Raw genomic sequence first — 25,022 nt, 5'->3', positions numbered from 1 at the left:
TTCATCGCTATTCCACCTTGATAGTGCCTCTTACAGCCATGATGCGGAAGGGAGCCAATCCCTCTCATTGGCCTACAGAAGCCGTTGATGCCTTTCAGAAACTTAAAGATGCATTTATTCAGGAACCCTGCCTATGCCATCCAAATCCCCAATGACCATTCATTGTCGAGGTAGATGCTTCTACCTCGACACACATTACAACCCTGCTCCTTCTTCTCCCAGCGGTTCTCTCCTGCCGAGCAGAATTATGGGATAGGAAACAAGGAGCTACTCACCATCAAATTGGCGTTCGAAGAATGGCGCCCATGGCTCGAAGTTGCACAATACCAGATAACGATCTACACCAACCATAAAAATCTTGAATACCTGCATCATGCACAACGATTGAACCATAGACAAACACACTGGTCCCTATTTTTTAATCAATTTGATTTCTTGTTGAAATATCGTCCAGCGGATAAGAATACCTGGGCAGATGCACTCTCCCATTCCTTCATTCCAGAAGATGTCCTGGATACACCACGACATATCCTTAACCCTACTAGGGTACTTCTCTCAACCAGTCACACAGTTCCAGCCGGGAAGACAGTGCTACCTCCCTCTCTCAGAAAGAAGGTCCTCAGCTGAGCCCATGACTCTCTGCTTGCAGGCCACCCTGGACAATCCAGAACACTCATCACCTGACAGAGATATTATTGGTAGCCTTCTATGAAGGAAGATGTATGGGCCTACATAGAGTCATGTCCTACCTGCGCAAGACAGAAACCTCCAGCCGGCCGTCCCTGGGGACTTCTCCAACCACTGTCTGCTCCTAGTGAACCATGGACACAAATTGCCATGGACTTTATCATTGATTTGCCCTTGTCCAACGGTAATAATACCATCTGGGTCACCATTGACTGCTTTTCTAAAATGGCATATTTTGTGGCACTGCCTGGTTTACCGTCTGCCCCGGAACTAGCAAGGTTGTTCATTTGGCACATCTTCCATCTGCATGACATGCCTAAGCATATCCTCTTGGATAGAGGAGTCCAGTTTACAGCTAAGTTTTGGAGATCCCTGTGCAAGAAATTTGACATCTTGTTGTATCTTACATCTGCTTACCACCTGCAAGCCAACGGACAGATGGAGAGAACAAACCGTACATTAAAACAATTCATCTGTGCTTATGTCAATTCCAGACAAAGCGACTGGTCTGAATTACTCACCTGGGCTGAATTTGCATTGAACTCGCATCAGTCTACTTAAACTGGGTCATCACCTTTTCAACTAGTTTATGGACGACAGCCATTACCTTCTCTACCAATGCCATTATCCATAGCTTCTCCTGCAGCCCAGGCATCGGCGCAAGAATTACATCAGTTGTGCGAACACACAAAGGAACTTCTCCAGAAGTCTGGACAACAAGCCAAAAAGTTCTATGATGTACATCATAGAGCCACACCACAATTACAACTCGGCGACAAGGTATGGCTTAGTACCCACTTCATCCACCTTAAACTGCCATCAGTCCGATTTGCGCCAAGGTACATAGGACCCTTTTCAGTTCTCTGCCGCCTGGGTTCAGTCACGTACAGTCTGCAGCTACCACCTGCACTCAGAATATATAATGCATTCCATATCTCCCTTCTGAAGCCACTCATCCTGTCGAAATTCTCCAGGAAAACACCATTTCTTATTTCCTGGGAAGGATTCGGTCCTGAGGAAAATAGTTGGGAGCCTGCATGCAACATCCTCAACAAGGAGTTAATCCAACAGTTCCACAGGATACGTCCTAGGAAGCTGAAACCCCCTGGAAGGGGCCCTGAGAAGGGGGGTGCTGTTACGCCTATCGGTCGCAGACGGCTGTGACATCTCATGCTCACCTCCTTTTTACCCGCTCCATCAAGTCTGGCAAGAATGGCAGTCTCTGCCAATCCCCACTGACCTCTCTGGTGCCCTATGCACAGCATGGGTGCTGCTAACCGCCATCTTGGACCCAGAATTACCTAGGTGCACGCGCATGCAAGGGCCTCTTTTGAAGACGTCATGGCGGGAACCTCAGGGGTGCCCCCTCCCGATGACGTCAACTCGCATCAGTATTTAACCTGACCGGCCCTTGCCTTCTTTGAGTTAGCAAGGAGTTCTGTCTTGCTGAATTCTCCACACTCAAGGACTTCCTGTTCCTGTTTGGTCTTTGCAACTGGACGCTCTGAATACCCATTCCTCGAGGGCTCCCCTGCATTCTTGGCTATCCGCTCCTCGGAGGGTCTTCCTGCGTGATTGCTTCTAGACCTGCTTCTCAGGTCTCTCTATCTCTCTAGGAATCATCTACTGTGAGTACCTCTACTGACTTCTACTACTCAAGCTGCATCACAGATTCCATGCGGTGTACCCCGACCTTCGGGCCACTACTGTCTTTCTTCAGTAGAAGTCATTCAGCTTTCCTACAATACAGAATATCTACAGTACAGCTACAGGAGCCACCTCCTGGTTCCGGCATCTCTACTAGCTCTTCAACATCTGCTATACAGACATCCTCAGCATACCCCACTCCGCGGGACACTACCGGATCTGTATCAGAGGATATTCCCGGCATACCCCCCCCAGTGGGCCACTACCAGATCTTCTCAGCTGTGGTTCTCTCTGGGTAATTCCCTTTGCTCAGAACTGTACGTCTTCATCTACTATTCTGTGGACATTACTTTTCCTTCCTCATAATAAAGTCTCTACTTCTAGCTGTGTCCCACGCCACTGAAACTGGGCTCCTCCCTGTGGGTGGAGACATCTCTCATCTCAGTTCAAGGGTTCATATTCTCTCATAATCATAACAACAGGTTCTCACATTCAAATATTTAATTGATTCATCCTTCTGGCCAATTAATTGAAAATAATTTTCTAGGATTATTCTCACTAAAGCAGTGCCAGATTGATGTAAATATCCTATATTATGAACTTTCCAATTATGATAATAAATATGGTCTGGAAAGAAAAGTTCAAGTAGAAAGCCAATCTCCCATATGCTTCTGTTACCTGGATAAAGGGTTTCTCTGAACCTATGCAAATTTGCACTTGTCAATCTTCTCTCAGTTTAACTTGTGCACCTGTGAGATTTTATGCAGTCTGTACTATGGTGAGATAAAAAAAAACATCCAATCTATCCTCTCATTAAGTAATTGGTGCTTCATGAAACTCAGTTTATTTCTGACAAGCTGTAAAATAGTAAATGCGTAAATACCTTCTACATCATGTAGGGTGGCTTCAAATACCTAAGAACATAAGAACATAAGAAAATGCCATACTGAGTCAGACCAAGGGTCCATCAAGCCCAGCATCCTGTTTCCAACAGTGGCCAATCCAGGCCATAAGAACCTGGCAAGTACCCAAAAACTAAGTCTATTCCATATAACCATTGCTAATGGCAGTGGCTATTCTCTAAGTGAACTTAATAGCAGGTAATGGACTTCTCCTCCAAGAACTTATCCAATCCTTTTTTAAACACAGCTATACTAACTGCACTAACCACATCCTCTGGCAACAAATTCCAGAGTTTAATTGTGCGTTGAGTAAAAAAGAACTTTCTCCGATTAGTTTTAAATGTGCCCCATGCTAACTTCATGGAGTGCCCCCTAGTCTTTCTACTATCCGAAAGAGTAAATAACCAATTCACATCTACCCGTTCTAGACCTATGATTTTAAACACCTCTATCATATCCCCCCTCAGTCGTCTCTTCTCCAAGCTGAAAAGTCCTAACCTCTTTAGTCTTTCCTCATAGGGGAGTTGTTCCATTCCCCTTATCATTTTGGTAGCCCTTCTCTGTACCTTCTCCATCGCAATTATATCTTTTTTGAGATGCAGCGACCAGAATTGTACACAATATTCAAGTTGCGGTCTCACCATTGAGCGATACAGAGGCATTATGACATGTTCCGGTATTTTTTTTTTTATCCTTTATTTATCATTTTCAAAAATACAAACTATTTCTACAATGTTTGCATAGGAAATACATGATCTGAATGCGGTTGCAAAAAGGAAATTACATATTTAAATTCAATGGATTCTCACCTCCATTAATAATAAAAAGAAAAACATTTAAACCACAGCCAGTTTCATTAGTATTAAGCATATTTGAGGGGTCATTGCACTATAATGAAACCAATGGGGAGTATTTTACATCAATTTTTAAACAAAAGGGCTCATATAAACCTGCTTACTTATAATTCTTTATTTACTTAACTCAAAATTGGTGATGAGGCTGGGATTTTCCTCTGTTCCAAAAATTCTTTAAGTTGTTCAGGGGAGAAAAAGATCAATAAATCATTCTATTTTTTCAAGACACATTTACACGGAATTCTTAGAGTAAAGGTATGACCCGTATCAATTACTTCTTGGCGTAGAGCCAAGAAGGCTTTCCTGCGTAATTGTGTTGAAAGAGCTAAATCGGGAAATATTTTAATCTGCTTTCCCATAAAATTGACAGGATATTTTTGAAAATAGTTTTTCATTACTAAATTTATATCTTCAAATAAAGAGAAATTCACCAAAAGAGTTCCCCAATCTATTATTTGGGCACTAGACTCGAGGAAATTTGTCAAATCTCCCTGAAAAGGCTGTTCTAATCTATCATTTGAATTTCTTTTCTTAGGTATGAAATAACAATTAACTACAGTTATATTATCTCCAGAGACAGAGCCAAGTATATCCGTAAACAAACTTTTAAGAGTAATATAGGGCAACTCCCCTATTACTCTAGGGAAATTCATGATTCTTAAATTATATTTCTTAGCTGTGTTTTCTAGAGATTCTAATCTCCTTGAAATTGCATCTCTGTCTTTTACGACAGCCACATGAAATTCTATATTTTTCTTTTGGGAATTCTCTAATTCTTTTGTCCTGTCCGCTAGTTCTTTAATTTGTTTCTGTGTTTGTAATGTGTCCTGTTGAGTTCCTATTATTAAACTATCAACTTTCCTTTCTAACCCTTTAATATTTAAGAGCATTCCTTCCATCATTCCCCAAAGTGAATCAAGAGTAACCACTGCCGGGTGGGTAGGAAGGTCTATACTACTATCTTGGACCTTTTGATCTAAATTCCCTTTCACAGGGGTTTCCAATTTCAAGTCTCCTTCTCCACTCCTTGAAATTGTGTCCAAAATAGCAGATGCCCCCTCAACGATAGTCTCTACGATAGCCCCATCGGGACTTCTCTCCACCAACCTTTGTGCAGGGGGTATGCCGATATTCGGGCTCAAAGAAGCCTCCTCTGTAGGCCCACTCAGCCCTCCCTGGCTGGGAGGCACATCAGAGTCTTTGGACTTCAATTCAATCGAAGCAGGAGAGAGGAGAAACCTGCTGATTTCTTGCTGAATTGGAGAAGGCAAGGAAAGTGAGGAAAAAACTCGCACTTTACCTTTTTGTTTAGGAGGCATAATCACGTTACTTAAGAAATCAGCAATTTCTCTCAATTTATGACGCCAATACTTTATGTGCAATAGATCGTTAGCAGAGAGAATAGTCTTTATCAGCTGAAGAATAAACAGTACCTTAATAAAGCCAACTCACTGTTTGCCGATGTCCGGCGATTCCGGGCGAAGCCGGGCAAAGCCGTTTCGCCGTGTGCCCCTTTAGCGCGCCCGGCTTCAGCGGCGCGCTGGCTCTGCTGCGCACTGCAATTACTTCACTTAAGAGGTGAACTTCCGGGCTCCACCTCTCGGGTCCGCCTCTCCACGTCACGGCGTCGGCGATTCAGCTGGAGCTCACAGTCGGGCGGAAAACGCAGTCCTCTGCCTCGTACTCTACAACTGTTCAGGTAGTTGTTGCAAGTTCTTTCTCTCTGCGCCCTCGAATGGGTTACCCGGTCGCTCCGCTTAAGAGGTGAATTTCCGGGCTCCGCCTCTCGGGTCCGCCCCTCCACGTCACGGCGTCGGCGATTCAGCTGGAGCTCACAGTTGGGCGGAAAATGCAGTCCTCTGCCCCGTACTCTACAGCTGTTCAGGTAGTTGTTGCAAGTTCTTTCTCTCTGCGCCCTCCACATTTTCCGTTTTATTCACCATTCCCTTTCTAATAATTCCCAACATTCTGTTTGCTTTTTTGACTGCCGCAGCACACTGTACCGATGATTTCAATGTGTTATCCACTATGACACCTATATCTCTTTCTTGGGTTGTAGCACCTAATATGGAACCCAACATTGTGTAATTATAGCATGGGTTATTTTTCCCTATATGCATCACCTTGCACTTATCGACATTAAATTTCATCTGCCATTTGGATGCCCAATTTTCCAGTCTCACAAGGTCTTCCTGCAATTTATCACAATCTGCTTGTGATTTAACTACTCTGAACAATTTTGTGTCATCTGCAAATTTGATTATCTCACTCGTCATATTTCTTTCCAGATCATTTATAAATATATTGAAAAGTAAGGGTCCCAATACAGATCCCTGAGGCACTCCACTGTCCACTCCCTTCCACTGAGAAAATTGCCCATTTAATCCTACTCTCTGTTTCCTTTCTTTTAGCCAGTTTGCAATCCACGAAAGGACATCGCCACCTATCCCATGACTTTTTACTTTTCCTAGAAGCCTCTCATGAGGAACTTTGTCAAACGCCTTCTGAAAATCCAAGTATACTATATCTACCGGTTCACCTTTATCCACATGTTTATTAGAGATGTGCTTCATTTTTTTCTCGGATACCTCGTGGTAAATTTCGGGTTTCCTCGTTTCGTTTTTTTGAAAAACGAAACAAGGAAACCCGAAACCGGGCCAAAAAATGAAACGGCAAAGGAAGCTTAAAGAAACCCCACCCCAAGCATTTAAAATCAGTTTTCTACATAAATACAAAGTTTACAAACTACCCCCCCCATCCCGATCCCTCCCCAAGACTTACTAAGTACATCCCTGGTGATCCAGCGGGGTCCCGGGTTCCATTTGCCCTCCGTGCCCTTGCTACTGCAAGCCGTGCTCTTTAAAATGGTGCCGAATAGCCTCTGAACTACCATGTCACAGGGGCTACTGGCGCCATTGGTCAGCCCCTGTCACATGGCCATCGGCACCATCTTGTGCTCCTGTCATGTGACTGGAGCTGACCAATGGCGCCGAAAGCCTCTGTGACATAGTATGGGCAAAGGCTATCGGCGCCATTTTGATTACTGGCAGCCGACAACGAAATCGCTTTCGGACCCCCGCTGGACCCCCAGGGATTATTGGCAAGCCTTGGGGAGGTCAAGAGCCCCCTCCTGACCCCCCCAAGGCTTGCCAATAATCCCTGGGGGTCCAGCGGGGGTCCGAAAGCGATTTCGTTGTCGGCTGCCAGTAATCAAAATGGCGCCGATAGCCTTTGCCCATACTATGTCACAGAGGCTTTCGGCGCCATTGGTCAGCTCCAGTCACATGACAGGAGCACAAGATGGCGCCGATGGCCATGTGACAGGGGCTGACCAAGGGCGCCGGTAGCCCCGTGACAGTGCACCTACCTATAAATTAAGGGATGAGCTAGGGGTGGGTGGGTTGGGAAATACAAACAGTCTAACTTCAGTTAGTCAGCCTGAGTGACTCACTGCTCCCTTGATTAACAAATGTTGTTCCCTATTCAAACCCAATCACCCTACCTCAACACCTTTCCAAGGTGAGTAACTGAGCTGAACTATTCAACTTTTTTACTTTGGCATATACTGCTCCTAGCTTATTTCTAGCTTCTGGCTACTTTTTGTGGTTTTTTTTTTTTCCATACAAGCACTCAGTTAGTATTAAATACAAACACTCAGCTCTTTAAAAGTCTGGAGAACACTCAGTTCTGCAGACTTTTAAAAATAAACACACTACCTACTGCTACCTTATTGACTGACTAAAAATACAAACAGTCTAACTTGTTTATTCGCAGCCTACCTACTGCTACCTTATTGACTGACTAAAAATACAAACAGTCTAACTTGTTTATTCGCAGCCTACCTACTGCTACCTTATTGACTGACTAAAAATACAAACAGTCTAACTTGTTTATTCACTGCCTACCTACTGCTACCTTATTGACTGACTATTTAAAAATGCAAACTGTCTAACTTGTTTATTCACTGCCTTTCTGACTATTAAAGGCACAAACACACAAACACACTAAATAATATTCCCAAATAGTTAACTTTGCCCCAATACTTTTAAAAAAGGCAATGTCCCAAGCAAAAACTTCCTGATTCCTTTCAGCCACCAGCAAGGTGATCCTCTCCTCTGGGTGTTTCCACTGGAATGTCAAAGAGGTTATTGCTGCATTGGCCAGGAATTGAACCCAGGTCTCCTGCATGGCAAGTAAGAATTCTACCACTGAACCACCAATGCATGTACAAGATGATCCTGAAGGATACACATACCATGAGCTAATGAATTATCATTTAGGTCAGAATGTTTTAAAATTCTCTGTACAGCTTCAACTATTTTCTCAGTTATTTTTTTCTGACCATTCCAATTATTAACATGTTCACTAATCTTTGATGTCCTTCCTTTCTGTTCCATCTGTAGACCATTGGTCAGAAGTTATTGCAGTTCTCACAGGAAAGCAGGATGGTAGTCCTCACATATGGGTGTCATCACTTTTCTGTCAAAGTTTCTATAAAGCTTTAACTGACACTGTCACACCAGAGCCTCAGCTCGTGATCAGAGGTCACGAGCTGAGGCTCCAGGGAGGAAGACTAAGAACCAATGTCAGGAAGTATTTCTTCATGGAAAGGGTGGTGGATGCCTGGAATGCCCTTCCGGAGGAAGTGGTGAAGTCTAAAACTGTGAACGACTTCAAAAGGGCGTGGGATAAACACTGTGGATCCATCAGGTCTAGAGGGCGTGAATAAAGAGGAGGCAGCAAAACACTGCACGGAGCGGCAGTAGCCACAGAGGCATTCAAACACTGCACGGAGCGGCAGTAGCCACAGAGACATTCACGGAGCGGGATGCCAGTGGCCAGTAGTTGGTGTTCCACCTTCACAGAGTGGAGGGATGGATGGCTGCTATCTCCAAAAAACAAACAAACAAAAAACAAAAAAACAAACAAAAAAAATAAAAACAGGGGTGGGTAAGAGTATGGGATAAGGGTGTGGCCTGCTTGTTACAGCGGTTGCTACCCCTAATTGAGCTGGACGTTCACTTGGATGCAGATACGGCGCTGCTCTCTAAATTGGTGGTGGGCTGGAGGGGAATTAGGGCTGGAGGGTACTGGAAGCCAATAGTAACAGGTGGGAGAGAAAAAAAGGGGAAAAAAATGGATAAAGTGCGTAGCTTGCAGGGCAGACTGGATGGGCTGTTTGGTCTTCTTCTGTCGTCATTTCTATGTTTCTATGTTTCTATGAGTGCACTGAGCATGCTCAGCCTGCAATTATCCCTGTGACTACAGGTGTCTACCTCAGTCTTCTTTTTTACGCTCTGCAGTAAGCATAGCGGTTAGGAGCTCTGTGAGAAATTCTAACACTTTTTCCACACGGAAATACTTAAACTTTTACTTCACAAACACTTTTTCCCTGCATGGGTCTCCCATCATGTACATTTATTCGACGCTAGGTGAGTACTATGTCCTGTTTTTTGGTCAGTTCCTGTCACCTCCCTGGCCTGCCAACCGACTGCGGCCTTCCCTCTCCCTATGTTTTCATAGTTAGCCACACATAGCCTGCGAGTGTCCCTCTGTGACACTCTGCCTGGTTATTAGCGCTAGTGGGACAGGGACTTCCAAGGTTTCCGTTGCCGCCAGGGCCTCTGTCGAATCCAGGTCCTTTGATTTCCTCGGTACCCTCGTGCAGTCGATGCCCCCATCGCTACCATCGGTACCCCCTTCCAGACCATCCTGCATTCTTCAATGCCATTGGTACCCCTCCCCATGGTACATTGATGCCATCGACCCTGCATCGATTCTATCAGTGCCATCCATGTTTTTCATCCATGGCACTGATTTTTCCCTGGGTTTTATCAATGCAATCATTGCTCAGATGGATGCCATTGATGCACACTCTTGTGTTGTCAGTGCCATCGTTACCTGGATTGATGCCATCATCGCCCAGGGCACTTCCATCAATGCCAGGGTCATTTCCATCGATGCCATCATTTATTTTATCAATGTCATCGATGCCCAGAACACTTCCATCGATGCCATTGTTGATTCCATCGGTGCCATCGATACCCAGGTTGATTCCATCAGTGTCATCATCGATTCCATCAATGCCCAGGTCGATTCCATCGATGCCATCAATGCCAGGGTCGATGCCATCAATGCCCAGGTCGATGCCATTGATTCCCAGGTCGATTCCATCAATGGCATTGATGCCAATGTTGATTCCATCAGTGGCATTTATGCCAATGCCGATTCCATCGATGGCATCGATGCCGATGCCATCAGTGCCATTGATGCCCATACTGGTACCATCGATGCCATTGATGCCATTGGTGCCCAGTTCAATCCCATCGATGCCATCGATGCCTGTGGCCATGCCGCCGATGCCATCGGCACCTGCCTCCATACATCGATACCATCGACGCCCACATCATTTCCATCGATGTCTTCGACTTTCCTATCGATGCGGTCATTTACTCCATCGATGCCGGTGTTGCGGTTCTGGCTGCGAGTGCCACGACCAGACCCTTACCTCCGTCTTCCGGAACCTGTTCCCGCTTTCGTTGGCCTAGTTCCTGGCCTGTTCGCCGGTGTCCCTGCGAGGGCTGCGCCAACAGGAAGCCTTCCATGGATGCCCTGTCACTAGGCACGCACACGCGCCACTTGGGTGCTTTTCTAGGCCATTTCCCGCCAGTGGTGACTCCGCCCAATTCCTGATGTCAGACGCCGCGGCCTTGATAAGCCAGCCACGGCCACCTAGTCTTTGCCTTGCAACGGGCTTACCTACCGGATCTCTGTTGCGCTGTGCCCCGGAGCGACCTGCTTCACTATCACTCCGTTTCTGCTTGCCTGCTACAGTACCTGCCTGGTTCCTGCTTGCCTGCTACAGTACCTGCTTGTAGGGATGTGAATCGTGTCCTCGATCGTCTTAACGATCGATTTCGGCTGGGAGGGGGAGGGAATCGTATTGTTGCCGTTTGGGGGGGTAAAATATCGTGAAAAATCGTGAAAAATCGTTAAAAAATCGAAAAATCGAAAAATCGAAAAAACCGGCACATTAAAACCCCTAAACCCCACCCCCGACCCTTTAAATTAAATCCCCCCCCCTCCCGAACCCCCCCCCCAAATAACTTAAATAACCTGCGGGTCCAGCGGCGGTCCAGAACGGCAGCGGTCCGGAACGGGCTCCTGCTCCTGCATCTTGTCGTCTTCGGCCGGCGCCATTTTCCAAAATGGCGCCGAAAAATGGCGGCGGCCATAGACGAAAAAGATTGGACGGCAGGAGGTCCTTCTGGACCCCCGCTGGACTTTTGGCAAGTCTCGTGGGGGTCAGGAGGCCCCCCACAAGCTGGCCAAAAGTTCCTGGAGGTCCAGCGGGGGTCAGGGAGCGATTTCCCGCCGCGAATCGTTTTCGTACGGAAAATGGCGCCGGCAGGAGATCGACTGCAGGAGGTCGTTCAGCGAGGCGCCGGAACCCTCGCTGAACGACCTCCTGCAGTCGATCTCCTGCCGGCGCCATTTTTCCGTACGAAAACGATTCGCGGCGGGGAAATCGCTCCCTGACCCCCGCATGACCTCCAGGAACTTTTGGCCAGCTTGTGGGGGGCCTCCTGACCCCCACGAGACTTGCCCAAAGTCCAGTGGGGGTCCGGAAGGACCTCCTGCCGTCCAATCTTTTCGTCTATGGCCGCCGCCATTTTTTCGGCGGCCATTTTGGAAAATGGCGCCGGCCGAAGACGACAAGATGTAGGAGCAGGAGCCGTTCCGGCCCGCTGCCGTTCCGTGACCGCCGCTGGACCCGCAGGTTATTTAAGTTATTTGGGGGGGGTTCGGGAGGGGTGGGGGATTTAATTTAAAGGGTCGGGGTGGGTTTGGTTTTAGGTGGGTTTTAGTGTGCCGGCTCACGATTCTAACGATTTATAACGATAAATCGTTAGAATCTGTATTGTATTGTGTTCCATAATGGTTTAAGACGATATTAAAATTATCGGACGATAATTTTAATCGTCCTAAAACGATTCACATCCCTACCTGCTTGGTTCCTGCTTGCCTGCTATATTACCTGCCTGGTTCCTGCTTGCCTGCTACAGTTCCTGCCTGGTTCCAGTACCCGAGTCTTGCTACAGTTCCTGCCTGGTTCCAGTACCCGAGTCTTGCTATAGTTCCTGCCTGGTTCCAGAACCCGAGCCCTGTTACAGTACTGACCTACTGTCTTAGTCTGGTTCCACTTCCTAGTCCTGATCCACTACCGCCTAAGTCTCAGCGGCCGGGCCCCTATGGGCTCCTCCAGGGGGGGGCTTCGGCTTCCAAGGGTGAAGCCACCTAAGTCCCAGTGGTTGGGCTCTTAAGGGCTCCTCCCGGGGGAGTACCAGCTTCCAGGGTGAAGAGCACCTCCAAGACCAGCCTGAACATCTGCCTCCCGGCCTGCCGTATACTAGAGACAGTGACCATCTTTTCCCAGTCTCCTGCAGGTCGGCCCAAGGGTCCACTAAACTGAGACTCCCATAACAGATTGCAAGGCCATGGACTCGGCGGATGCGCCTGTCCCCTTGGACCTGCCTGGGTTGGCCCAGCAGCTGCAGTATCAAAAACAGTACCTCGAGGTCCTTACTGGTTCGGTAGGGGAGTTATTGGCCCGATTGGATGCCAGGGCCTTGTCTGCCCCAGAACCAGCCCCCGAGGGTCAAGACTCTTCAGTGACTCAGCTGCCGGCACCCTCGCGCTACGCTGGAGATTTAAGGACCTGCCGCGGCTGTTGCGGATGGAGAAACTCCGGATGTGGATCCTTAGGCCGACCGACCCGAAGGAGCAGTCGGTAGGCAGAATGCCCACTGGGCAATTGGAGCTTCACCTGGAAACCCGTGACTCCTCCAGAGGAGCTGTGGGAGCCCGGGTTGCTAGGACTTAGGAGTCTTCGCCCTGGAAGCCCGAGGTCCCCCCAGGAGGAGCCCATAGGGACCCGGACCGCTGGGACTTAGGCGGAAACGAAGAAACCCAGGAGTGGAATCCGAACTGGAGTCTGGGCAGGCAGCGAGCAAGCAGCAGTCGGGGTCACGAACCGGGATCAAGGCAGGCGAAGACAACAGGAGTCGAAGTCACGGACCGGAGTCAAGGCAGGCTGAAGACAAGCAGGAGTCGAAGTCACGGACCGGAGTCAAGGCAGGCTGAAGACAAGCAGGAGTCGAAGTCACGGACCGGAGTCAAGGCAGGCTGAAGACAAGCAGGAGTCGAAGTCACGGACCGGAGTCAAGGCAGGCTGAAGACAAGCGTGGTCAAGCTATCCGAGGTCAAGGCAGGAGACAGGCAAGCAGGGTCAGGCAAAGCAGAGTCCGGCAGGAAACAGGCAATCCAGGAACGCAACTCAGAGCTACCAAAGGCAGTGAACCTCGTTGCAAGGCAAGGAAGGCTGGGAACTGCAGGGCTTAAATAGCCCTGCAGCGTCTGACGTCAGGAAAGGGAGGAGCCGTGTTTTCCCGCGCTGGTCCCTTCAAAAGCAGGGCTCAGCCGCGCGCGCGCGCGCCTGGGGGTGGGAGCTAGCCGCGAGAGGACGCCGGCGGCAGAGAGGGAGCTGGCGCGTGGCGCAGGAAGGCCCTGCAGGCCCGCGCGGGGTCGGGACGGCAGGCGGACACTGCGGCCGGGGTCCCGAGTCCACGGAACGCGGTAGCTCTCCGGGGCCCGAAAGGAAGGTAAGGCCTCGGGCGCCACCGTGGCGACCGAGACCGCAACAGCGGCTTTCTAAACCAATGTTTTGTACGGTTTTCTCTGTTGCCTCGGCAGTTCCCCTCGGATGCGGTGAAAGTGCGTATATCCTCTCCCTGCTTGATGGGAAAGCCTTAATATGGGCTTCTCCCCTTTGGGAAAACAATGATCCTTCGCTAACGAACTTACAACAGTTCATCTCAAACTTTCGTCAGGCCTTTGATGAGCCCGCCCGAGTAGCCATGGCTATGTCTGATCTGCTGCAACTCCGACAGGGGGTTCGCTCTTTGGCAGATTATTCTATGGAGTTCCGGACTTTAGCCCAAGAAGTAGGTTGGCAGGATGGTAGTTTTAAGGCCATCTTCTTGGAGGGTCTTTCCGGACGCATAAAAGATGAGATTGCTGCTCGAGAGCTGCCAGAGGACTTCAATGCCTTGATAGAGATGGCAGCTCACACTGACCGCCGCCTACAACAACGGGCCAAGGAGCAGCGCTCCTCTCGCCATAGTCCTGCCCGTGGGCCAGCGAGACCTGTATCTTCTCCCAAGAGCTCTCGTCCAGATGCTCTCACCTGCGAACCTATGCAGCTGGGACAGGCCCCGCTTTCTGCTGAAGAAAGGCAACATCGCCGTTCGTTGAAGCTGTGTTTATATTGTGGTCAGAAGGGCCACTTCTTGGCACGCTGCTAGGAGCATGCAGAAAACGCCAAAGCCTAGGAGGTTGGGAGGAGCTCCTCCTTGGCTGCGCTACAGCTCCTCAATGTACTGTTCCTGTTACCCTGGAATATCCTGGAGGTTCTTTTGAGACAATGGCGTTCCTGGATTCGGGAGCCGGAGGTAATTTCATCCTGCAGGACCTAGTCACCCAGTTGCAAATCCCTACACATAGACGGGAGGGCCCGTTACGAATTACCTCTATCCAGGGGACGCTCCTTCCAGGACCTGTCCTGAAGTCCACGGCACCCATTATGGTCCGCACCGGGGTGATCCATTCAGAGGAGATAGCCGGATAAGGCTGTCCACCCTGTGGTGCTAGGGTTGCCGTGGTTACAGAAGCACTCGCCCACGATTCAGTGGGTACGTTACAGATTGTCAAGTGGAGTCCTTCCTGCTTAGCTAATTGCATGAAAGTGTCCAGGTGTCCCGAACTTCTGTTGATGCACTCTGTCTTAGGTCCTCCTGCACCTTATGAGGACTTTACAGATGTATTTTCCAAGACCAAGGCAGAGATCCTTCCGCAGCATCATCTGTATGACTGCGCTATAGACTTGTTACCTGGTACTATTTCTCCCCGAGGAAGGGTTTATCCATTATCAATACCTGAGACCCAGGCGATGTCAGAGTACATTTCAGAGAATTTGGCCAAGGGCTTCATTCGCCCGTCCAAGTCGCCTGCAGGGGCAGGTTTCTTTGTCAGCAAGAAGGATGGCTCGCTGAGACCGTGCATAGACTATCGAGGCCTAAATTCTATTACTAAGCGAGACCGTTACCCGCTCCCGCTAATCCCAGAGCTCCTTGATCGGCTCCAGGGAGCAAAGATTTTCACAAAGTTGGACTTACGAGGAGCGTACAACTTAGTCAGAATCCATCCCAGAGATGAGTGGAAGACCGCGTTTAATACCAGAGACAGGCATTTCGAGTATCTCGTGATGCCTTTTGGCTTATGTAATGCCCCGGCATTGTTGCAGCACCTTATGAATGAGGTGTTGCGGGACCTTCTGAACATCTGCGTAATCGTTTACCTCGACGATGTGTTAATCTACTCCCAGGACCTGTCTTCACACCGTCAGCATGTCCGTCAAGTGCTCCAAATACTTAGGGAGCATGGGCTGTACGCGAAATTGGAAAAATGCAGCTTTGAGAAGATGTCCCTGCTGTTCCTGGGCTACATAGTCTCTGCAACAGGCTTTCAAATGTATCCTGAGAAAGTGGCGGCAATTAAGAATTGGCCCCGACCTAAGGGCCTTAAAGCGTTGTAACGCTTCCTCGGTTTTTCCAATTTCTACCATCACTTTATTCCTAACTACTCCCACATCGTGGCACCGTTGACTGCCCTCACCCGAAAGGGGACCAACGTGGTGGATTGGCCTGTTCCCGCCTGCCAAGCTTTTGAGGCCCTTAAAGAAAAACACCTGCCTTCGTCATCTGGATCCCAGCCGGCCCTTTGTGGTGGAAGTTGATGCCTCCAATGTGGCCATGGGAGCCGTGCTGAGCCAGTACTCAGATTCTGGACAATTGCTACCCTGTTCATACTTCTTGAAGAAATTCTCTCCAGCAGAGAGCAACTACTGTGTTGGAGATAAAGAGTTGCTAGCCATGAAACTTGCCCTGGAGGAATGAAGACAGTGGTTGGAAGGAGCCAACCATCCGGTTACGATCTACACCGATCACAAAAACCTAGCATTCTTGAAGCAAGCTCAACGCTTGAACCCAAGGCAAGCACGGTGGTCGCTGTTTTTTGACCGGTTCGACTTTACCTTACGCTATCGACCTGGCTCTAAGAATGTTCGAGCCGATGCCCTCTCGCGCTCTTCTGAGGTCGAAGAGACCCCTGATATGCCTCAGTTTATTTTGGATCCTGTGAAAGTTAGTTTGGCAACAACCTTGGTGTCCTCCCAAGGGAAGACCGTCATTCTACATTGCTCCCGGAGAGCAGTTCTCACTTGGGCCCATGACTCCCTCATGGGGGGCCATGCTAGCCCCCCATGAGGGAGTCATGGGCCCAAGTGACTTAGACTTGTTGAACAGATTCTACTGGTGGCCGACGGTGAGACAGGACGTCCAAGCGTTTGTGAGTTCATGCCCGACTTGCGCCGTGCAAAAGCCGCTCATCAGGAAGCCCAGGGGCCTGTTGCAACCATTGCTCATCCTGGTGGAGCCTTGGACACACATCTCCACCGACTTCATTGTGGACCTCCCCATCTCAGGAAGGAATTTGGTCATTTGGATAACCGTAGACCGATTCTCCAAGATGGCGCACTTTGTCCCCCTGCCAAAGTTGCCTTCTGCACCTGATCTAGCTAGACTTCACGGTCTCCCGCAGGATATAGTTTCCGATCAAGGACCACAGTTTAATGCTCGTTATTGGAAGGCACTTTGCAAAGGCTTCAGTGTGCAACTTAGTCTTTTGTCTGCGTTCCATCCTCAAAGTAATGGGCAAACAAACTAACCGAACCTTGAAGACTTTTCTCCGTTCCTTCGTGAACGAACGCCAAGATAATTGGGCCAAGCTACTCCCGTGGGCAGAGTTGTCGTATAATAATCACACGCATGCTGCTACTGGAAGTTTGCCTTTCCTGGTCATTTATGGGAAGCAACTTCGACCGCCCTTGCCTTCACCTGAACCTAGTGCACTCCCAGCAGTGCAACTTTCAGCCCGCCAGCTTCTTTCCTTGTGGATGTCTATCCAGGGAAAGATCCGTAAAGCCGCCCAGTCTGCCAAGAAATGGGCGGATAGCCATCGTCAGCCAGCACCTATCTTCCTCCCAGGAGACTGTGTCTAGCTTAGTACCAAAAATCTACAGCTACGTATTCCGTCTTGAAGACTAGCTCCAAGATTCTGTGGGCCTTTCCGAGTCGCCAAACGAGTGGGAGCAGTCTCGTACCGACTACGCCTACCCTCCTCCATGCGCATACATGACCTGTTCCATGTGTCATTGCTGAAGCCTCTTATTTTATCCAGATACCACTCCCGGGCTCCTGAACCATCGGACCCTTCAGTACTGGACGAGGTCACGTATCAGATACATGAGGTCTTGGATGTCCAAGTTCACCAACGCCGATGGGAGTCCCTGCTTGCCTGGAGGGTTGCGGACCCAAGGATAATTCTTGGGAACCGGCCCATCACATCCTTGATAAAGACTTATTACGGCAGTTCCATCTGGACCACCCGAGTAAACCCGGACCGGCTAAGATGGGGCGTAAGAGGGGAGGTACTGTTGTGGTTCTGGCCATGAGCGCCGAGATCAGACCCTTGCAACAAATCTTTGGCATACAGACAGACAGCATAGGGACAATGGGCTTTTCCAACACACAAGCACGCATAACCTCTTAGCTGCTCTGCTAGGAAGCTCCGCAGCTCTACCCTTGGCCCTTGCTCACTCCATGCATCCTTGGGCCACTTATCTGACAGACTTACTGAACGCACTAACAGACCTTCTCCATATAGGTTTCCATCCTCTTGAAAGGTTTCGGACTACATGTGTAGCGAGAGAAATCTTCTAGCGCTGCTGTCAACCTAACTTGCCCTCTGTGTCCGCATCGAACTATACGGTGCATGGATTCTCCTCCCTACACATGTTTCCAATGCGTTCCCATAGGTGCCTTTGTTCCATCAAGGCCCTATTATATGTGTCTCTTCCGCTGCCTCTCATAGCCAGCACTCTTCTAATGCTGAAACGGGACAGGGTTCACTGTTCCTCAGACCCACGTCTTGACTGAGACCAGTATGCTTCCCATACTTCTCGGTCTATCACACCAGTAACCAATTCGCCTTCTCACAAATTAGTCTCATATCATAGACTCACTGATGTTCTCAGGTACTGGTAGCATCACAAAAACCCTTCCACACCCAAATCCTACCATTCAAAATGGCATGATTTACCACATGACGCTTACAACAGGGTTTTACCCTTTTTCTTTTTTTCTACACCACTCTTTTTTCTTACTCCCTCAGATTCTGCTCCACAGACATCCTTCATATGGGTACACCTCAGTTCTAATTGGCGTACCACTTGGGAGTGGGGATACCGTTTAACGGTCAACCCCTTCTGAGTCAGCTTACCATGGATTATCCACTGATCAAGCCGCCTCTGTTTTCACTAGTCACGGAATGGGACATGTAATTCATGCTTACAAGACTCATACGTTCTCCGTTCGAGCCTTTCCATTCCTCTCACTTAACAGTCTGCCATGGGGAACTCTTTCCCTCATAGACATCACTTCTACCAACAGGGTCAGTGAGTTGCACACCTTGTTACATACTCACTCCACCCTGCGTTCCTCCGTGACCGAGTGATTTTACGTTTTCAACTTTATATCCTTCTTAAGGTAGATGTTGCATCTCACCTTATTCAGAATATACTCTGCCCACTTTCCCAACACCTCTCTCTCACCAAAGCGAGAAGGTTTTTCCACTCCTTGGACTATAATAGTGCACTTGCATTCTATCTAGACTGCACTACACTCCATAGGAATTCCACCTAACTCTTTCCTTCTGTGGCAAAAGCCAAGCTGCGAGTTCCAATGGGCAAACAGACCTATTCCTCCTAATTGATGGTCTGTATCTCTTTTTCCTATCAACAAGCAAGCATTTCACTACAACACTGTGTGTAACCACACTCTGTTCCGTCCGTCCCAGCCTCCATAGCTTACCTTCGGCCGGTGCTGCTTGTACATATTTATCAGGCTGCGACCTGGAGCTCTCTCCATACCTTCGCAGCCATTATTGCTTAGATACGACTAGCCGGCATGCTCCATGTTTGGTCAGTCCTACTCCTATTTTTTTCGGTTTAACTACCCAACATCCTTCCACCAACCCGTTAAGGGTTTCAGGATGCCCTCCGTTCCAAATTCCACTCCCGGCATTGCGCCTTTTGTGCGTCTTGGGTGCATTTGGTGCACTCTCGGGCATCCTCAGCTCGGTACTCACCCATATGTGAGGACTACCATCCTGCTGTCCTGTTCACAGGACAGCAGGATGGTAGTCCTCACGAAACCCACCCGCCACCCCGCGGAGTTGGGTCTGTATATGTTTTTACTTTTATTTAGTTTCGCTTGCGCTTTTTGCTATAAGACTAGACTGAGGGAGACACCTGTGGTCACAGGGATAATTGCAGGCTGAGCATGCTAAGTGCGCTCAGTGTGCCAGTGTCAGTCAAAGCTTTGTAGAAACTTTGACAGAAAGGTTTTCTGTACAGGGCTCCATCCTGTAATGTCACCCATATGTGAGGACTAACATCCTGCTGTCCTGTGAGAACACCTGTTACAGGTAAGCAACATTTGCTATTTCCTTTTTCTTGTTTTATTATTCATGGCTATTTCACCTTTACAAAAGCAAATACTTCTTCCTGCTCCTATGCTGCAGGATACAGTTTTAAAATTGAAGTTTTTAATCCTCATTTGTTGTATATGGGTCTCAAAGGATTCAGTCATGTTAGCATCCTTGCATTGTAATACAAGCCATATACTTCATTAATTTTACTCATATTAAATTGCTTAATGCGTACTAGACCAGGAAAATAATTGTTAAATTTCAAATAACCAAAGTCTGGATTTTCATTATCCTTCATCCATTTAGCATTATTGTCTATGGGCTCATTTTCCTTCCAAAAGCGACATGCATATGGATGTAAAAGGAGAGATTTGGGTTCTCACACCCTGTGAATCTGTTTAGTAGACAGACCACAATCATCTTCATATAATGACCATGAGTATCCTGTAGTATTTGTCATCATTGTCAATTCAGGATAGGTGCAAAAAGTGTCTGAAAAAATTTGCCTGAAGAGGCCTTGCCAATCTTTTAATTTTTCTTCATTATTATTCTTGACACTTTTCAGTTTTTTTTTAATTTCAATAAAAGGAAAGCATTATTCTGAACATAAGTTTCATCATGGTTCCAATAGTCTCCATAAAAGGAATGGTCACAAAATATAATGGTAGTGACATTCTGAGCTCATTTGGGAATCTGATATTCACCTGGTCTATTTGTACATTGTGATTTATAAAATTAGGAGGATCATATCTATAGACCTGACTAAAAAATCATCCGTAGTTCAAAGGAGTATTTCCCATAAGAAAAAGGTATATGTTAAGAGATGCACTGATTTTATAACATATATGCATATATGCGTGCATGTTATAAAATCTGCTACCATTACATACATGCACGCACAATTTTATATCAATGCGCACGTGTGTGTGAATGCTGTCTCTTGTGCAAAAGTGGGGGGATTTTAGTAGATACACATGGTTACGCATTAGTGCCTATTAACGTTAGCAGCTGCCACTCACTCTTGCGTCCGTCGTACAGTCTCAATAGCAGATCAGTACTCTAATACTTTCTGTGCCTTACCCCTTATACTAGTAATCACACTGAGACTGTCTTTGGTAGTAAAATGGCCGCAGCTTTATTTTAAAACATAACATGTTAACTTTCTAGGATACCCAAGCTGGCGGCTTTCATGTTCCGCTGCCCGCCGCCTGATCTGAGCAAGGCAGTCCAACTCTGTAGGCCCCCCGCCTTGTTCCCAAGCAAGGGGGCCATCGCCTTTTACGCCTCCTGGCGCCATCGGCTACCACACTGTTATGCAATGACACCAGCACCACTTATAATCCTGCCCAACCGGCCCGGGTACCGGCCTTCTATCAGCTGCGACGAAAAACAGAACAATGAAATATATTTTATTAAACTATCTAACATAAGTAACCTAGCTGCTGGTAATTGCAAAAAACATATGCTGCGAAGCTTTTAAACTATTCTTATTGCACAGCACTCGGGGAGGGTGGGTGGGTCTTGCTCTCTCGCACGATCCAGTAAAAAGGGGTTGCTTGCCACGTGTCCCGTCCCTTTAAAGGGCGATGCACGTCGTCGGAGGGCTCCGACGGCGACACCCGATAACGTCATGACCCTCCGCTTTGTCAGCGGCAAAGGGGCGCTTAGAGGTAGGTGTTGTGGGGGGGGGGGGGGGTTGCGTCCATCGACCTTCGCCGCGCTCCCCCCCCCCCCCCGTTCTATTCTTGGGCTTGCTGCCGTTATGTGTGGGCTCCGGTTATTCTGCACCGGGCCCACCTATTAACGTTAGCAGCTGCCACTCACTCTTGCTCCGTCCTACAGTCTCAATAGCAGATCAGTACCCTAATACTTTCTGTGCCTTACCCCTTATACTAGTAATCACACTGAGACTGTCTTTGGTAGTAAAATGGCCGCAGCTTTATTTTAAAACATAACATGTTAACTTTCTAGGATACCTGAGCCGGCGGTTTTCATGTTCCGCTGCCCGCCGCCTGATTCGAGCAAGGCAGCCCAACTCTGTAGGCCCCCCGCCTTGTTCCCAAGCAAGGGGGCCATCGCCTTTTACGCCTCCTGGCGCCATCGGCTACCACACTGTTATGCGATGACACCAGCAACACTTGTAATCCTGCCCAACCGGCCCGGATACCGGCCAAAACACGAGGTAGGGAGGACCCTTGCCTCGTGACCCCCATTCAATAAAAGCTGTGGCCATTCTACATTGTCAGCGATGGGTTTCAGTCAACAAATCAACAAACCCACTCACAAAGGAGGCCACACACTCAATCTCTTCTTTACAAACTCCGGTATTTCTCTAACAAAACAACCAAATTGCAAAAAAGTCCCATGGTCAGACCACTCTCTAATCTCCACCAGCTTTTCTGTACCACGATCAGACTCTAATCTCGACTCAAGACCTTCTTTCCAATACAGAAAACCATGCACCTCGGAACACCTCAACAAACTACTAAACACAGATCTACCACTCATCGATGTTTCTACACCCAACTCTGCACTCCAATCCTGGTCCAAAATAACAAAATCTATAGCTAACACTCTTTGCCCTCTGACAACCAAAATACAGACTTCAAATGCATCCAAAAGACAACCCTGGTTTAATGAGGAGCTGCGAAAACTCAAACAACTACTTCGGCAGAAAGAAAGAAAATGGCGCAAAGCCCCTTCACCGGCCTCACTCTCTGATTATAAACGCTCACTCCATCTATACAAAAGTACTACGCTGAAAACCAAAAGAGACTACTATGCCCTTAAGGTTCACCACCTCATCTTTGACTCAAAAGCTTTATTCGCCTTCGTTTCCAGTCTCACCAAATCTATCATTCCAGATATCCCACCCGAACTAGCTCAGACTAAAGCAGATGAACTGGCTCTTCATTTCAACAAAAAAATATCTGACCTCCTCAATCAGCTGATACCTAACAATGCCTCTCCAGATAACTTATATCTCCCCCAAAACAAAGACATTCAGTTCAACGCGTTCGAACACATTACAATCACAGAAATACAATCGGTGCTGAAGAGAATGAAACCGTCATCACATCCATTTGATCAAATCCCTTCCAAAATGCTTCTTCTCATCCCTGACACTATAGCAAAAACACTAGCAGACATCATAAACTGCTCCCTGTCACATGGTATCTACCCAGATGACCTAAAAACTGCCTCAATCAAACCACTCCTAAAAAAACCAAATCTAAATGCTGATGATCCTAATAACTTCCGCCCCATTTCCAACCTCCCATTCATAGCCAAAATTATGGAAAAATTGGTAAACACTCAACTATCCAACTACTTAGAAGATCACAGTATTCTGTCTCCAAACCAATATGGCTTTCGCAAAGCAGCAAGCACCGAAACGCTACTTCTCTCACTCATGGACTTCCTCCTCTCTGGAATTGATAAAGGCCAAGCATTTTTACTAATCCTCCTTGACTTCTCGGCAGCCTTCGACACCGTCAACCATGTCCTTCTTCTAAAACAACTGGCAAACATTGGATTGTCAGGTGCTACACTAAACTGGTTTAAAACATTTCTAGAAAACAGAGGATATAGAGTCAAAATTCACAATACAGAATCCCAATATCACCCTTCCAACCGTGGGGTGCCACAAGGTTCATCACTTTCACCCACACTCTTTAATGTCTACCTGCTTCCCCTATGTCAACTTCTCTTAAAACTAAGCCTGAAACACTTCCTTTTCGCAGATGACGTACAGATCGTGATCCCCATAAAAGAATCAATCTCAAAAACAATGGAATACTGGGATAGTTGCTTATTAGATATCAAACATCTCCTCACCAGCTTAAACCTCGTCCTCAATGCTTCGAAAACGGAATACCTGCTCATATCACCGGAAAACAACAACACACATCCAAACCCACCAGCCCTCCTTCAAACAACCCACGTAAGAGACCTAGGAGCCCGCTTAGACAACCGGCTTAACCTCAAACCATTCATTAACCAGACCACCAAAGATTGCTTCCACAAATTACATATTCTGAAAAGAATTAAACCACTTTTCCACGCTCAGGACTTTAGAACAATCTTGCAAGCAATAATCTTTTCCAAACTAGATTATTGCAACTCACTACTACTAGGCCTCCCAGCTTCCTACACCAAGCCTCTACAAATGGTTCAGAACTCAGCAGCCGGAGTCCTTACAAACTCCAGGAAAATCGACCACATCTCATCGATCCTCAAAGACCTTCATTGGTTACCGATCCACTACAGAATCATGTACAAAACTATCAATATCATCCACAAGGCTATCAACCAACACACTCAACTCGACCTACAAATACCACTTAAAAAACACACATCCGCCAGACCCATCAGGGAATACTACAAAGAGTCACTCCAAATTCCTCATGCCAAAACCTACCAACATAAATCATTGAGTCTCAGAGCTTTTTCTTCAGCAGGTCCAACACTATGGAACTCTATCCCACCTGACTTGAGACAAGAACCATGCACTCTAACATTTAGGAAAAGACTAAAAACTTGGCTTTTCAAAAAAGCATTCCCAGGCCTTGATTAAAACCTCCACCCTTCAGCACAAATGTATTCAAAAATTGGATCAAAATAAGAATCCACCAACCACAAACTTATACTCAGCACAATATTATCATCACTCACAACTGTGTCATATCTATTCACTTGGGTGTCATATTTATTCACTTGGCTATATTTATTTACTGCGTCATATCTATCCACAGTCATATTTACTCACGTTGTCTCATTTACTCACAACTATGTTACTTGATGCAACTGGCTGATATGTACTCACTTTGCTATACAATTATGTTACTTGATGAAACTGTCTGATTTGTAAATATCTCTTTATTCACTTTCTCCCCCCCTTTTCTGATCCTAGTTAATTTTCCCTGTTTTATTGTAACTTTCTCACATCCTTATTATTGTTTTACTGTATTTAAAGTTTCAATTGGGAAATTTGTTTATTATGTTACGCTTTACCCTACACACATTGTTAGCTGTAAACCGGGTTGATGTGATATTAGTCATGAAACTCGGTATAACAAAAATAATTAATAAATAAATAAATAAATAATATGTTGTGCCTCAATGACATCTTGTAGAGTGATATTGAAGATGTCGTATCCGATGTCTGATAGGTGTATCCCATCTGGGCGGAACAGCCCGGGGGACATGTCATTGGCCCATTGATGCCTTATCTGATGTCCCCCAATTTTTTGTACCCATGAACCAA

The 25,022-nt window shown here is 47.3% G+C and overlaps 1 protein-coding gene and 1 non-coding gene across 2 annotated transcripts in view; one reads left to right on the top strand and one right to left on the bottom strand.

The window, feature by feature from the left end:
* TESMIN (testis expressed metallothionein like protein) overlaps positions 1 to 25,022 on the top strand; it is a gene marked incomplete in the record, with an annotated part of 1,041,263 nt that overhangs the window by 529,580 nt on the left and 486,661 nt on the right.
* TRNAG-GCC lies at positions 8,243 to 8,313 on the bottom strand. The gene has a single exon. It is a non-coding gene; the product is annotated as a tRNA-Gly (tRNA).

This window comes from Rhinatrema bivittatum, chromosome 17, assembly GCF_901001135.1.
Source record: "Rhinatrema bivittatum chromosome 17, aRhiBiv1.1, whole genome shotgun sequence".
NCBI classification, from domain to species: Eukaryota; Metazoa; Chordata; class Amphibia; order Gymnophiona; family Rhinatrematidae; genus Rhinatrema; species Rhinatrema bivittatum.
The sequence above is the reverse complement of the archived record's forward strand: the minus strand, read 5'-3'. Positions and strand labels throughout refer to the sequence as shown.